The sequence below is a fragment of the Oryctolagus cuniculus genome, chromosome 15 (genome assembly GCF_051225735.1).
Source record: "Oryctolagus cuniculus isolate XC-2025 breed Fujian yellow rabbit chromosome 15, ASM5122573v1, whole genome shotgun sequence".
Lineage (NCBI taxonomy): Eukaryota > Metazoa > Chordata > Mammalia > Lagomorpha > Leporidae > Oryctolagus > Oryctolagus cuniculus.
The window spans coordinates 52,494,546-52,508,823 of NC_142881.1; the positions used below are offsets into that span (position 1 = coordinate 52,494,546).

The 14,278-nt window shown below is 39.5% G+C and overlaps 1 protein-coding gene and 1 non-coding gene across 18 annotated transcripts in view; one reads left to right on the forward strand and one right to left on the reverse strand.

The window, feature by feature from the left end:
• The window catches only part of ANK3 (ankyrin 3), a 712,348-nt gene that overhangs the window by 369,965 nt on the left and 328,105 nt on the right, over positions 1–14,278 (reverse strand). The gene's annotated exons all lie outside the window — the stretch shown is intronic.
• Positions 2,804–2,907, forward strand: LOC127484327 (U6 spliceosomal RNA). The gene has a single exon (XR_007911193.1). It is a non-coding gene; the product is annotated as a U6 spliceosomal RNA (small nuclear RNA).

Genomic DNA, 14,278 nt, shown 5'->3' on the forward strand with positions numbered 1-14,278 from the left:
ATGGCCCAGTATGCACACTCATTTGGAATCGGTGGTAAAATTTATAAATTTGGGCTGGTTTCTGTTGACAAAAGCATGTGAAAAGGCGATTCAGAAGTACCGCACACTTTTCTCTCCAGGAATACTACCAAGCCACCAGGTGAACAAGCCTGGTTAGCCTGATGGATGAGGACAGATAGGTGACCCATCACTTCAACTGTCCCCAACAAAAAGCAACCAAACCTAGGGGCAGAACCACCCAGCAAACTGACAGCTGACCTAAGGGCCCCGTGTGAACCTGTCTGCCACCCAAGAACTGAGCCTGGCCCACTGACCTATCCACAGTTGAATAAATAAATGCTTACTCTTTGTTTTTTAATTTGAGAGGGATGAAGGAGAAAGAGAGCTCTCACCCACTGGTTCATTCCTCAAATGCCTGCAATGGTCAGGGCGGGGCCAGGTTAAAGTTAGGAGCCAGGAACTCAATCCAGATCTCCCACATGGATGGCAGGAACCCAATTACTTGAACCATCACCTGCTGCTGCCTAGAGTTTGTATTGGCAAGAAGCTGGATTTGGGAGCCAAAGCAGGACTCAAATCTAGGCACTCCAATAAGCGATGCAGATGTCTTCACTAGCACCTTAAGCTCTAGGTCTAACTCCCACCCCTAAGTGGTTACTATTTTAAACCACTAAGTTTAGAGTGATTTGTTATGTAACTAAAACCAAAAAGGCAAAAAATACAAAGTGCTAGCCATAAAAAAGGACTATCACAATGAAACCTACAGCTATCAAAAATGTAAGTGAATGTTATAAATAACTTTATACCCGTAAATTGAAAGTTTAGATGAAATGAACATATTCTTTAAAATATTACAACATATCAGAACAGACACAGAACGGATGGGCCTGGTGGTATACTGGGCTAAGATGTCAATTAGGACAGTGGCATCTCATAAAGGAGTGTCAGTTCAAGTCCTGGCTCTTTGGCTTCTAATCCAGATTCCTGCTAACGTGCACGGGAGGCAATGGATGATGGCTCACGTATTTGGCCCCCTGCCAGCCACATTGGGGACTGAGATGGATATCATGGCTCCTGCTGCAGCTTGCCCTAGACCTGGCTGTTGTGACCATTAGAAGATCACTGTGTATCCCTCTTTCTGTCTCATCCTTTCTAATAAATAAATCTTGAAAAAAAAATTGACACAAAAAGAAAACAATCTGTTTCTAGATAAATTAATATTTAAAAAATCCCACTAGGAAAACTCCATCCACATTTGGTTTCACCAGTATATCAAACATTTTAGGAAAAGAGAACATCAATCTTACACCACCTTTTTGGCACTTCAGTAAGGCTAGCATAACTTTAACACAAAAAAATTACACACACACACACATACACACACACACTCAGAGTTCTCTGAGAGGTATAAAAATGTTTTACAAAATATTAGCAAAATCTAACTTGATAATATAGTGAGGTTTATCCCAAGAATGCAAACTTTATTTACTATTTAAAATCAATCAAGATAATGACAGGAACAGAAGAATGGTGAGAGTCCATAGGATCCTTTCAATAGATACAGACAACACAACTGACAAAATTCAACATCCTATTGTGATATTAGAAAAAATCAGTTCTCAGAAAACTAGGAATAGAAGGAAATTTCCACAATCTGACAAATAATGTTTATGAAAGACCTACAGATGCTAATTTTACACATAATGGTGAAATACTAACTGCTACCTTTCTAAGACTGAGAATAAAGTATGTCACTCCTACCTTCTAGTCAGTGTTATGCAGGAAATCTTTACAATTAAGCCATTGAGTCATAAAGGTTGGACACTTTTCACAGATAACTTGATTGTTTACATAGAAAATCCTAAAGAGCTTATACAGTTTAACTCCTTATAAGTGAATTAGGTTGTTTTTGGGATATAAGATCACTGTTTTGTATGCTGGCTGTACACTGAAAAATGAAATTTAAAAAAAGAACAACCCCACTTTAGAGAGTGCCAAAAGCCATAAAATAGGAATAAATGTAATGAAAGACATAAATCCTTCAAATTGCAAACTCATGCCAATTCTCCTCATATTGGTAGAGTCAATGCAATTTCAATCATAACTCCAATAGGTGGTTTTTCATTTGTGTTTTTTGTTTGGTTTTCTTTTTCTTGCATACTTGCTGTAAAAATGAATGGTAATGTAAAGCACCTAAACTATACAAAGGAATCTTGAAAAATAATAGCAAGTTGGAAAGATTTATGCTACTTGAATTTAACATGTAATTTAAAGACGAAATAATTAAGACAATATGGCACTGGCATTAAGATAAACATAAAGATCAATGAAGTGAAAATAGACCTACACTTACATCCTCAATTTATTTTCAACAAAGGCAACAAAGCAGTTCAATAAGGAAAGCCTTCTGAACACATCATGCAGAATAACAGAATACTCACATAGATAAAAATGAACCTCAGCCCCTGTTTTATATTACACTCTGAAAGTAATTCACAAAGAATCATAAACCTAGACATAAAAATGAAAATTCTAAAGCATGTAAAGAAAACAGGAGAATACTGTCATAACATGGTGTTAGGTAAACATTTCTCAGAACACAATAACTATAAAATTTTAAAACTTCAGATTTCATCAAAATTTAAAACTTCTGCACTTCAAAAGCCACTGTTAAGAAAATGAATCGGCCACAGCTTGGAGCAAGGGTTCTCAAAGATATAGCTGATAAAGGGACAGTATCCAGAAAACATAAATGACTCAAATCCAAACAAAAAAGATGAACTCAATTAAAAATGAACATAAGGTGCTCAGTTAGGCAGCACAAATACTAACTCTGGAGTGATACGGAGATTAGCATGGCTCCTGAGCAGGGGTGACAGACAAATCTGTGAGGCATTCCACACTGTTAATAACAAAGTGAATGCAAGATTTTAACCAACACTTACAAATGGTCAATACATAAAAGTCGCTCCTCATTATCAATCACAGGCAAAAGCACAGTAAATCCACCCTGAGATACAACCACCATCTACCTGGAAGGCTCAAGACTGACAACAGGAAATGCTGGCAGGAAAGTAAAACAAGCACTGTAAGATACTCAGTTAAACCATATAAACACTTAAAAAAAAAGTTTGATATTTTCTTTTAAAATACAACTGCCCTGTGACCCAGCAATTTCACTCCTGAATGTTTACATAAGAGACAAGAAAGCATAAGTTTAAAAAAAAAAAAAAGTCTAAGGATATACCCAACAGCTTTCTTCATCTTAACAAAAACTGGAAACAGCCCAGATGCTCATTAACAGGTAAATGGATAAATAAACTAGGCTGTATTTACACAGTTAATGTTAATTAAAAGCAAAGAACCCAAACTACTATACATACAACACATTGAGTCTCTACTATTAGGCTACACAATGGAATCTTATTTAACTGAGTATATATCATATGGTTCCTTTTATATGACATTCTAAAACAGGCAAAATTCATCTTTAGTGAAAAAAATCAGAACAGTGGTTGCTTCTAGGAGTGGGGTGAGGGAAGGACTGACTGGAAAGGGTAAAGAAGGAGTGTTCCGTGGTGACAGTAATGTTTCATATCCTTTCCCAAGGGTCCATGTTAGCAAGTGTATGCATTTGCTAAAATTCAAACAGGACTCTTCAGTGTTTTACATTCTACTGTGTGTAATTATACCTAAAAAAATCAGTAAACAAATACAGTCAGTCCTCTGTATGTTCCACAACCACTGAGTCAACCAACTGCAAATCAAAAAAATTCAAAGAAAAAAAAAAGGGCATCTGTAATGCACATTACAGACTTTTGCTCCTTGTCAGTATTCCTTGAACAGTTATTTACAGAGGGTTCCAAGATGGTGGCGTAGGGAGGGAGCTTACTGCTCTAGCCCAGGAGAAGATAGTTTAAAAAAAGTGGAGATAGTGTAGTCTCAGGGAAGAAGTAGGGAAACAATGGCAGAGGAAAGTCTACCAAAATTAGAGGGACACCGTGGGCCTACGTGGAGCGCATGGGCACCCACAGCTCGGGACCCCAACAGCTGAGAACCTTTGTACCAGTGCTGTAAAGTGAGCTGAGACCAGCCCACAGTGGCGCAGGTCACAGGCGAAAAAGTTGCAGGAAGAGCCTAGAGGGATCAAGGCTTGGAACGCCGTGGGGGAAAGTGTATCAGCCATACTAGAGGAAAAAAAAAAACCAACCACCGCAAGACGGACACATTTCTCTCTCTCCACTCACCTTACAAAGGTGTACAAGCCAATAGAGTGAGCACCATTTTGGACACATGTAACACCTGGGCCAGCTTGTATCTGCACCTGGCAAGCAGCCAAGCAGAGACTCCTGACTCTGGTGGGGAGAAATAACAAGGTGCTAGGAGCTTGTGACTGTGTGAAGCTTCTGAACTGGGACTGTGGGGCAAAAAAAAAAAAAAAAAAAAAACCTGAGGGTGTGTGGGAGAACTCACGGTGTGGCTGGGACTTTGAGCAGTCTCAGTGGGAGACGCCATAGACTCTGGAGTTCCTGGTTACCTGGTGAGAGACACTGCTGGAGAATCCAAATTTACACTGAGGACTACACAGATCCTTTGTGCGGTCCTTAGGACAGAGCAGATGAATGTTATACCCAATGGGGCTAGTGCTTAGGCACTGGTCTCCATTGAGAAGAGCTCAGCTGGGCAGAATATACGTCCCTTCTGATTAAAAAGGAGAGAGAGAGAGAGATTGATTTACCACATCAAACCTGTGTGTGTCACCTTAGGCATGCCCTTAATCCTGGAGAACTGAACAGAGCTCTCTGGCCACACCCACTACAAGTCTATAGAGATTCACTGAAAGCAGACAGTCCATTTATCTACAGAGTCATAGCACAACAATAAAAGCTGCCACAGTGGGGGGTGGGGAGGAGAAGAAGAAACCAACAGGTATCTCCACAAATGCTGAAAAAAATAGAAAAATCCAAGAAACAAGAATAAGGAAGACAAAATGACACAATCAAAGAAACATGACTCTTCAATACTAGATTGTGAAGATGATGAGATAGAAGAAATGCAAGAAATGGAACTCAAGAAATTGATCATAAGATTACATAGAAGTAATCAAATGCATGAACTACTGAAATCTGTAGGACATGAAAGAAAATTACTCCCATGAATTTGAGATCCTAAGAGGAATCAAAATGAAGAATTCAGTAGAACATGAAATTAGGATTTTAAAGAGAAATCAAAATGAAATGAATTCAACAGAACAAATAAATGCAGTGGGGAGCCTTAAAAACAATCTATGAAGCAGAAGAGAGAATACTGGACTTAAAAGACAAAGCACAGGAAAGTATACAGTCAAACCAAAGACAAGAGAAGGAAATTAGAAAACTAAAACTACTGTTGGGAATCCATAGGATAGTATTTAAAAAAAAAAAAAAAAAAACTCAACATATGGGTTCTAGGAGTTCCTGAAGGCATGGAGAGAGAGAAAGAATTAGAACGTCTTCTTAGTGAAACAATAATAGCAGAAAACGTCCCAGGTTTGGAGAAAGAAAGGGACATCCAAGCACAGGAAGCACACATAACTCCCAGTAGACATGACCAAAAAAGATCCTTCCCATGACACATTGTAATCAAACTCACCACAGTGAAACACAAAGAGAAGATTCTAAAATGTGCAGGAGAGAAACATTAGATTACTTTCAGAGGATCTCCAATTAGACTCACAGCAGACTTCTCATCAGAAACCCTACAGGCCAAGTCTTAAGAGAAAAAACTGTCATCCCAGAATATTATACCCTGCAAAGCTCTCATTTGTGAATGAAGGTGAAATAAAGACCTTCTATAACAAACAGAAATTGAAAGAATTTGTCACCACCCATCCAACCCTACAAAAGGAGCTTAAGGATGTGTTGCACACAAAAACACAGAAACATGGTCATTACTATGAAAGAAAGCAAAGGAAGAAAATCTCAATAAAAGATCAAAGGAAGTTCAAAGTATAAATTAGGAATATTTTTGGAAAAATGGCAGGGCAAAGTCATTACTTATCAATAGTCACCTTGAATGTAAATGGCTTCAACTCCCCAGTTAAAAGACACAGACTGGCTGGATGGATTAAAAAAAAAATCCATCTATTTGCTGCCTATAAGAAACACATCTCACCAACAAAGATGCTTGCAGACTGAAAGGATGGAAAGATATTCCATGCCAACATAAACCAAAAAAGAGCTAGTGTAGCCATCTTAATATCTGACAAATAGACTAACACAAAACTGTTAAAAGAGACAAAGAAGGGCACTATATAATGGTTAAGGGATCAATTCAGCAGGAAGATGTAACTATTATAAATGTATAATTACAGGGCACCTGGCTATTTAAAAGAAATGTTAAGGGATTTAAAGGGAGACTTAGACTCCAGTACAATAGTAATGGGGGACTTCAATACTCCACTTTCAACAACGGACAGATCAACCAGACAGAAAATCAACAAGGAAACAGCCAACTTAATTGAGAATATAAACCAAATGGGTATAACAGATATCTACAGAACTTTTCATCTTACAGTTGCAGAATACACATTATTCTCAGCAAGGCGTGGAACTTTCTCTAGGATTGACCACATATTAGACCATAAAGCAAGTCTCAGCAAATTCAAAAAATTCGAAATCAGACCATGCACCTTCTCTGACCACAATGGAATAGAAGCTGGAAATCAGAATTTCAGGAATCACTAGAGCATATGCAAACACATGGAGACTGAACAACATGCTCCTGTGACAGTGGGCCATAGAAGAAATCAAAAACTTTCTGGAAACAAATGAAGATGACACACAACATATCAAAACTTATGGGATACAGCAAAAGCAGTGTTAAGAGGAAAGTTTATAGCAATAGGTGCCCCCATCAAGAAATTGAAAAGTCACCAAATACATGAGCTATCAATGCATCTCAAGGATCTAGAAAAACAACAGCAAACCCAAACCCCATATTAATACGCAAAAAGAAATAATTAAAGAAAACAAAATTGAATCCAAAAAATAATACAAAAGACCAAGAAAACGAGCTTGTTTTTCGAAAAAATAAAATTGACATACCATTAGCCCAACTAACCAAAAAAAGGAAGAGAGAATACCCAAATCAATCAAATTAGAGATGAAAAAGAAAATGTAACAACATACACCACAGAAATAAAAATCATCAATAATTACTACAAAGAGTTGTATGCCCACAAACTGGGAAACCTAGCAGGAATGGATAGATTCCTGGTCACATACAACCTACCTAAATTGAGCCATGAAGACATAGGAAACCTAAACAGACTCATAACCAAGTCATAAATTGAATCAGTAATAAAGGCCCTCCCAACAAAAAAAAAGCACAGGACCAGATGGCTTCACTGCTGAATTCTACCATACATTTAAAGAAAAACTAACTAAAATTCTTCTCAAGTTATTCAAAACAATTGAAAGAGAGGGAATCCTCCCAAATTCTTTCTATGAAGTCAGAATCATCTTAATTTCTAAACCTGAAAAAGATGCAACAAAAAAAGAGAATTACAGGCCATTTCCCTGATGAACATAGATGCAAAAATCCTCAACAAAATTCTAGTTAATAGAATCCAACAACACATCAGAAAGATCATCCACCCACACCAAGTGGGATTTATCCCTGGTATGCAGGGATGGTTCAACATTCGCAAACCAATGTGATATACCACATTAACAAACTGCTGAGCAAAAACCATATGATATCTCAATAGATGCAGAGAAAGCATTTGATAAAATAACATCCTTTCATTATGAAAACTCTAAGCAAATTGGGTATAGAAAGAACATTCCTCAACACAATCAAGGCAATTTATGACAAACCCACAGCCAACATCATATTGAATGAGGAAAAGTTGGAAACATTCCCACTGAGATCTGGTACCAGACAGGGATGCCTACTCGCACCACTGCTATTCAAAATAGTCCTGGAAGTTTTAGCCAGAGCCATTAGGCAAGAAAAAGAAGTCAAAGGGATACAAATTGGAAAGAAAGAAGTCAAACTATTCCTATTTGCAGATGACATGATTCTTCACACAGGGGATCCAAAGAAATCCATCAAGAGACTGTAGGAACTCATAGAAGAGTTTGGTAAAGTAGCAGGATGTAAAATCAATGCACAAAAATCAACAGCCTTTGTATACATAGACAATGCCATGGCTGAGAAAGAACTTCTAAGATCAATCCCATTCACAACAGCTACAAAAAAAAAAAAATCAAATACCATGAAATAAACTTAACCAAGGATGACAAAGGTCTCCACGATGAGAATTATAAAACATTAAAGAAATAGAAGATACAGAAAAAATGGAAAAATCTTCCATGCTCATGGATTGAATCAATATCAAAATGTCCATTCTTCCAAAAGCATTTTACAGATTCAGTGTGAAACAAATCAAAATACCAAAGACATTCTTCTCAGATCTAGAAAAAATGATGCTGAAGTTCATATGGACACACAAGAGATCTTGAATAGCTGACGCAATCTTATAAAACAAAAACAAAGCTGGAGGCATCACAATGCCAGATTTTAAGACATACTAAAGTGCAGTTATAATCAGAACAGCCTGATACGGGTACAAAAACAGATGGATAGACCAATGGAATAGAATAGAAACACCAGAAATCAATCCAAATGTCTACAACCAACTTATATTTGACCAAGGAGCTAAAACCAATCCCTGGTGCAAGGACAGTCTCTTCAACAAATGGGGCTGGGAAAACTGGATTTCCACATGCAGAAGCATGAAGCAAGACCCCTACCTTATACCTTACACAAAAATCCACTCAACATGGATTAAAGATCTAAATCTACAACCCTACACCATCAAATTAGAGAACATTGGAGAAACTCTGAAGATACTGATAACTGATAACTACACGGAGAGCACTTTTAAACTTCTAAACCATTTTCATATACAAGTTACTTTCCAACAACTATCAGCTAGACAAGCTGGTATCATTATTTGTGTTCCATTTTTAGAAAGTCTCCCAAGAACCTTGCCCAAAGCATCAGGGGTAGTGAGTAAAATTGTAATTCGGGGACAAGCGTCTGTTAGTAAAAACTTTAGACTTTACAAACTATAGTCACTGTCACCAATAGTGGACTCTACTAAAATTTTGGTTTTAAATCTATTTAAAAGACGGTGGGGGGTGGGTGAGGGAGGGAGGGAGGGAAAGGAAAGAAAAAGAGACAAAGAGAATAGAAGGAAAGAGAAAGGAAGGAATGAAAGGAGGAAAGAAACAGAGATCCAATGGTTTACTCCCCAAATGCTCCCAGTAGCTTGGGCTGGACTAGGCTGAAGACAGGGACAAGGAATTCAAGTTGGGTCTCCCATGTGGGTGGCAGGGATTGATACTTGAGCAATAATACTGTTTCCTATGGTGTGCATCAGCAGGAAGCTGAACTAGAGAGTAGAGCTGGGATGTAAACCTAGCTACTCAAACATGGGAAAAATCCATCCCCAAACTCCACTTTTTAGCATGAAAGTAACCATAGCCAATGATATGCAATTAATACAGCAGTGTACTAATAAAACTTTATTTACATATTTAGAAGAAGGCAGGGGCTGCATTTGGCCCATGAGCACTAGCTGCTGACTCCTCGATAACATTAGGTGTTCTCTTTACAGAGGTGATCAATAATGACTTGACAGTCAAACTAGCCTGAGTTTTATCTACAACATGTGGTTACTATGATAACTAAATTAGGTAACTCTTAAAAAGCAACTGATAGAGTGGCTGGTTTATAGTAGATGTTTGGGGTCCTTGATTAATGCCAACTGAACTTGGATTTCTAGTTCATGAAAAAAAAAATTTCTACCAACAATCATTTCCATTATTTTTAGCAATAACTCATTAATGATTCCACTTGACTTTCAGAATATTGTCCTGCTTGATTTTAACAGAATATATTATGAAACTTGGACTTAGGTTACCATTTTGAGGCAATTTGATATAAATTATGTAGATAAGTATGATTATCACTTTTATTAATGGCAGAACATGAGTATACTGACTACATTCTATGCCAGCCATGCTGGAGGTTGGACATAGTGGTAATTTTTATGCTCAGATTGAAAATCACCTTTCCACCTTTCCATTTTTTTTTTCCAAATTATACTCCCCAGCTCCAGAACAATCTATAACCAATTATATGTGGTGCCCAACACTCATTCATCTCAAGTGCTTCAGTCTTTGGTTTATTTCATGCACTGTGCCTTCAAAATGAAATTTTTTAAGGGACTATAAGTGAAGTTGAATAGTAGTTTTAAAGTCAATCTGTGTGATTTATGTGAAATCTAGCTGTAATGAATCTTTTCTGTTTTTTATATGTAAACAGATCCAACCATGCATAAAAGTGATTTTAAAAAATAGCGGATACTCAGAAAACAGTAGCTCTTTTCATTGTTTTACCTTGTCCTCATTCAGTATTTTCCCCACCAAGTCTCACAGCCTAGGATAATAAGAAATCAAGCTGCTTACTATCGCTTAACCACACTGATCAACCACAATGGATGTTCTGTTCAATAAATCTGTAATAGTTGTATTCTAAGTGGGAACATACCATTTCCCCTATATTTTCTTTTCAAAGATTTATTTAATTGTTTGAAAGGCAGAGTGAGAGCGAGAGCAAGAGTGAGATTCCATCTAGTGAATCACTCCCCCAATGGCTACCATGGTCAGGGTCCAGCCAGGCCAAAGCCAGGAGCATGGAATTCCATCTAGGTCTCCCACATGGGTGACAGAGGCCCAAGCACATGGACCACCTTCCTCTGCCTTCCCAGGTGCATTAGCAGGGAGCCGGATCAGAAGCACAGCAGCCAGGACTCCCAACTAGTTATCTATGGGATGCTGGAGCTACAGGTGGCAGCTTAACCTGTTGTGCCACAACACCGGCTCCTAACCTGTGTTTTCTAAGCTGACTTTCCAATAGAAATTCACTGAGAACCCTAAAGTTTTCCACAAGTATATATCCCAAGGAGATGCTAGTTATTTTTCTCATTCCATACAGGTATAAACAAATTGGTGAAGTTTTCTGTTTTGTTTTTCTCAGGCCATTTCCCAACCCATATGGTTGCATTCACATCTTAGTGCCAAGCTGGGTATTTAACATCCCACCAAAACTTGATTTTGAGCCTCTCTCCAAACACCTTGAAGCAACTGAGGCAGCAAAGTATTAATGCTGATTATAATTTATGGCCCTTAACAAAACTATGAGGATGTAATTTATTCAACCATTTCTTAATATAGCATGTGCAAAGTGGCACATTTATATACTTATTATTTGCCTTACAAAAATAATACCCTAAGGGTGAACATTATACTGCAACAGGTTAAGTTGCCTCCACTTCTATTCAAGCCTCCTGCTAATGTGCACATAAGGAGACAGCAGATAATGGCCAAGGGCCCATGTACTTGGCTTCCTGCCACATGGAGTTCCTGGCTCCTGGCTTTGGCCTGGCTCTCCCTTGGATGTTATGGGCACCTGGGGAGTGATTCAGCAGATGGAAGATCTCTATGTCTCTCTTTCACTCTGACTTTCAAATAAATAAAAACAGGAAAAAATTTTAAAAACCCTAACAATAATGGGTCTGTTTAATGAGTATTATGTGCCAGGAACTGTGCTAAGTCATCCATTCACTCACACAATTATCAATATGTGTAGAGTATCTGCTATGTGCAGATATTTACATAAGTTATCTAGTGAATTTATACCAAATCCTGTAAAGTAAATATTATAATTCTTGTTTCACAAATAGTGAAAATGGGGGCTAAAGGATGGTTACCAACGTCACATGGTTGAGGAGTGGAACAGCCTGATCTAGCAAATTATTCTGATTACTTAATAAATATGGTGAATCTATATTTTATGTCTCTTGTTGAATGTGTTTCTGTATTGCTTTTCCCTTTTCTAGTAGGTCTGTTCTGTCTGGAAGGAGTAGACCAAGTGGCTCACTCCTCATGACTGTCTCTGTCGTGTCTCCTACCTCCACATGCAGTAGGGGACCAGCAACTGGCCAGTTCTTACCCCTGCCCCTCCTGCCATCTGTTCACAACGTCCTTCCCAGCACATCCTCCAACATGAGGTCTTTCTCATTTAATGACTGGCTTCTCTGGAACAAATCACGGACGACCATAGAACTAGGTACTCCCTTCCCTAGGAAACACACTTTCTACTTTGAACTTAGCCATTTTACTGCATCAGCTCTGCTGCTCATGACTTCTCTGTTGCTACGACAAGACGATGATCTGCCCCATAAACAAGGACAGAAGTAAAGATAAGAAAGCACTCCAATCTAGCAGCTCCATCTGAAGAGACACTTCCTCTCGATGATGGTGTGGGACATACCCCTGTCATTGGGGCCCGGGGCTGAAGCATTCCTCCCGCAACCCGCTGAGTCAAGATGTGCACTAGCCAATCAATGAGGGTAAGGAGTTCTGAGAACAGGCAGGCATGCAGCAATGCTGTTATTCCATGGCTTCTGCCTGGCATTGCTGTCCTCATTAAGCAGGCAGCAATGTCAGTATCTGGGAAGGCAGAGTAAGATCCTTACTACTGGTTGCCTGCTGAGTTCAGATATTTTCCTCCTCAACTGATAGGGGAGACTACTACTGTAGTGAGAGCTGCAGCTGATCTGTCCCCCTCTCCAAAATGTCTCTCTTCCCAACTGGACGCTGTTATAGTCCTTGAAAGTGTGGTTCATGCCCCCCTCCAACAGCAGCTTTCTCATTATGGAGCGAGTAGGAGAAAGTGACGGCAGTATTTTAAGCTTTCTCACCAGCTAGCATCAGGGGCTCCGTTCCTACAAGCCTGCCTGCGTTTGTGGCATAGCAGAGAGGATCGGTGTACCTTCATGCTATTTGTTCTCTCTTTCTCTCTCTCTCTCTCTCTCTCTCTCTTTCTCTCTCTCTCTCTCTCTCTTGCTCTCTCTTGCTCTCTCTCGCTCTCTCTCTTGCTCTCTCTCTCTTTCTCTCTCTCTTTCTCTCTCTCTTTCTCTCTCTCTTTCTCTCTCTCTTTCTCTCTCTCTTTCTCTCTTTCTTTCTCTCTTTCTTTCTCTCTTTCTTCCTTTCTTTCTTCCTTTCTTTCTTCCTTTCTTTCTTCCTTTCTTTCTTCCTTTCTTCCTTCCTTCCTTTCTTTTTAAGGAGGACGAGTTCTTTCTGGATTAAATAAGAGATGAATATATAAAGTAATGGGCTGATTCATTTTCCACTGACTAGTTATTTAAGAGACTGAGGCTCAGAAAGTAGCTTTTGCACTGATCTTCTGTATACTAAGATAATCGAAAATGAATCTTGATGTGAATGGAAGGGGAGAGGGAGTGGGAAAGGGGAGGGTGGTGGGTGGGAGGGACGGTATGGGGGGGAAAGCCATTGTAACCCATGAGACGTACTTTGGAAATTTATATTCATTAAATAAAAGATAAAAAAAAAAAAAAAAAAAAAAGAAAGTAGCTTTTGCAAATGGGGTTTGGCTCCTTCCATTTCCTTTGCCTGGCCCTTCGCCTCCTCCCCCTCTCCACGCTGTCTGGACTACCTCATCCACACCCACAGCTTCGGGTATCGCCTTGTGTTGGGTGACTCACAGTCCAGACCCCTCCCCTGAGCTCCTGACCCAAAAACACAGCTGCAGATTTGACGTCTTCCCTTGGATGTCTCAAACTCAAGAATGTTCCAAAAATAAATACATGGCATCCCCTCCGCATGTCTTCCGCTGTCCTTAGCTCAGGGAGTGGCACCACCTTCTGGCACCTCCCTCTCATCACTGGCAACGTGGTCTGACCCTAGCGCTCACAGCTTCTTCCTGGGCACGCCCCTCTCTCTCCGTCTGGTGCAGCCACTCTGGCCTCAGGCAAGTGTTCCCCACTTCCCTTGCCACCTCCACTCTGCACCTTGAGGATGCCACTTCAGCCTTCAGGAAGCAGCTCAGGTACGACACCCCCGGTATCCTAAGGAATCACTGTAGATTCCAGAGTATCGATACCTCCTGGAAAGCCCTAGGCATGGCTGCCACTTGCCATCCTTTGCATGGGATTATTTGCCCAACGCTGGATTTCACAAGTGTTCCATTCACAAAGATGTACTGTGGAGTTCAGGAGACCTAATAGGTGACCCTCGTTAAAAAATTGTTGGGAGGGAGAGGAGAAGGGTGAGGAGGGAGGGCAGGAGGAAGCAGCGAACAAAGACGACGTGTGCTCACTTTGGTTGGTCTATCAGAGAAGGCTATTTATTCTCCATACAGT